The sequence below is a fragment of the Rattus rattus genome, chromosome 6, assembly GCF_011064425.1.
Source record: "Rattus rattus isolate New Zealand chromosome 6, Rrattus_CSIRO_v1, whole genome shotgun sequence".
Taxonomy (NCBI): domain Eukaryota; kingdom Metazoa; phylum Chordata; class Mammalia; order Rodentia; family Muridae; genus Rattus; species Rattus rattus.
In genome coordinates this window covers 20,746,996-20,749,246 of record NC_046159.1, presented here as the reverse complement: position 1 = coordinate 20,749,246, position 2,251 = coordinate 20,746,996, and positions in this window count along the sequence as shown.

The window sequence follows — 2,251 nt, the reverse complement described above, 5'->3', positions numbered from 1 at the left end:
TTATTTCTTTTGATGGCAGACACTTTCATCGTGACTGGAGTCTGCAGGCCACCCTGTGTGGGGTTTACACTGACACCATTTAACTGAGGACCTTTAATTGTGTCAGATGCAGCCCATGGTCCCCATTGTCTCACAGTAAACTGATGGAGAACTTCCTTTCCTGCCCCCTACTCCTCCCTGAAAATTCACTCTTCTGTTTTCTTTCGAGAGAATAGACTGGTGTGTTTAATTTCAAATTTCTTTAGCAGATTTCTGAATAAGGCTCCAATTCACTTGCTTCAGTCCAAGAACCGGTCACATGATTACTCTTGGTCATATAATTACCAGCTATTTTATGTCATCTAGCAAGTGACCTCACTGAGTCGGGAAGGGAACGCTCGTGAAATTTGCTACAGTTGAGATGGAAACCATGCTTACCTTGAGAAACAGAGTTAGACGTCCCCTCCAGTCACTGAGGATTGCTTGGCAGACTCTGTGTTCACTTGGCGGAAGGCAAGCATTGATCTGGACCATAGATTAGATGCAGTCTTGGGGCTGGACCTCCTGAGGTTTTGGGCAGTCATCGAATATACCTCCGCCTTGAGGAGTTCTCTGTAGAAACTTTATACAGCACCCGCCAGGGTTACTCATGCTGAGAGATCACATATGAGCTGGACTGATAACATCACGGGTCTATGTGCAAATACAGTAGGGCACGCTGGGCGCATGATTTGGACTTGTAGGATTTGAGTGGTCTTGATGGATGAGTTGACCGGGCAGAGATTTTTATGCATCTGACTTTTGCACTTCATTTATTTGATTAAAACTGGATTCTTCTAAAAGTTGAACTCAATGATAGCCACGGAAGATAGAATGGGCATATAGATGATAGGCAGTCAACAAATGTGCTGGGAGACAGGAAGGGAAAGAATTGACAGAGGAGCTCCTGACCCCCAAGTAGCACATTCTCTAGTGATTAAGTACGGGAAAGAGTTAACACATTAGATAAATGAGTGGTTTTTTTTTTTTAAATAATAAAATCCGGGAGCGAGAGTAGCTGTTACATGGAGTGGTTTTCTGACACGCACAAAGCCCGGAGAGAACGAGAATGAATCTGTAGGTCAAAGGGCTTAGAATGAGGTACTGTGCTGACCAGAGTAACTCGTGGCAGGGAGATGTAGTTCTTCTCTTCAGACTGAGTCCACGAACTGTTACCTCAGTTACGCAGTGTTTTTAAAATTCCACTCTGAAAACATGTTCTTAATTTGTAATCTATTAGGGGCACAGCAGAGATCAGATGTAAACAGCAGAGAGGTAAACATTGTAAACTAGTTCTTTGAGACTAGTTAGAGATAGACCATGTCCTTGACCCTTCATTCCGTGAGCATCCTGTGTTTTGTGAGTGGCTGTGTGTTTCAGAGTATCTGCTTGTCCTGGAAGCTGACAGGACAGTAGTTAGTGTAACTAACTTTCTTTCTTTCTTCCTTTCTCTCTCTCTCTCTCTCTTTCTTTCATTCAGGGGTGACTTGAGGTTAAAGTGGCTCATTCTGCCACACACAGACACAGTCAAATCTATAGTAGACAGTCTTTTAAAATGTTTAGTTGATTTCATGTGCCTTGGTGCTTTGCCCACATGGTTGTCTGGGTGACCGTGTCAGATCCCCTGAGACTGGGGTTACAGACAGTTGGGCGCTACCATGTAGGTGCTTGGAATTGAACCCAGGTCCTCTGGAAGAGCAGTTAGTGCTCGTGACCACTGAGCCATCTCCCTGGCCCGATAGAAAGTCTTAGTAGCGTACATGCCATGAGAACATGGTACTTGTCCTTGGCAGCATGCAAGGGGGACAGTGTTAGCTTGGAAGTCGGAGTTCTCCCCCCTTTCTGCTTCCTGGTGTGCCCTCGACTAGAATTGTGACCCCAAGACTGAGTTTGCTCATCCCCAGAATCAGCTGATCGTAGTAAGGATCTTTAAGTTGCTCCCGAGTTCTGCATCTCCGTAGGCACCACTCCTACCATCACCATCAAGAGAGGATTCCAATCCACACAGCATTGGCACCGTTTCTGTATTCTATCTTTTATATAAAGATTTCAAATGATGCCGATGTCCTCACTCCCTCAGGAAAGGGAAGACTCTCACCTCATTTGATGCCTATGTTCTTCTCATTCATTTTCACCTGCTGTCGTCTGACAGGCAATGGGCGGTGCTGTCTGTCTAATCTCCAGCCACCAGAATAAAATTAAATCTGAAAGGCATATCGAGTATGCAGATGTA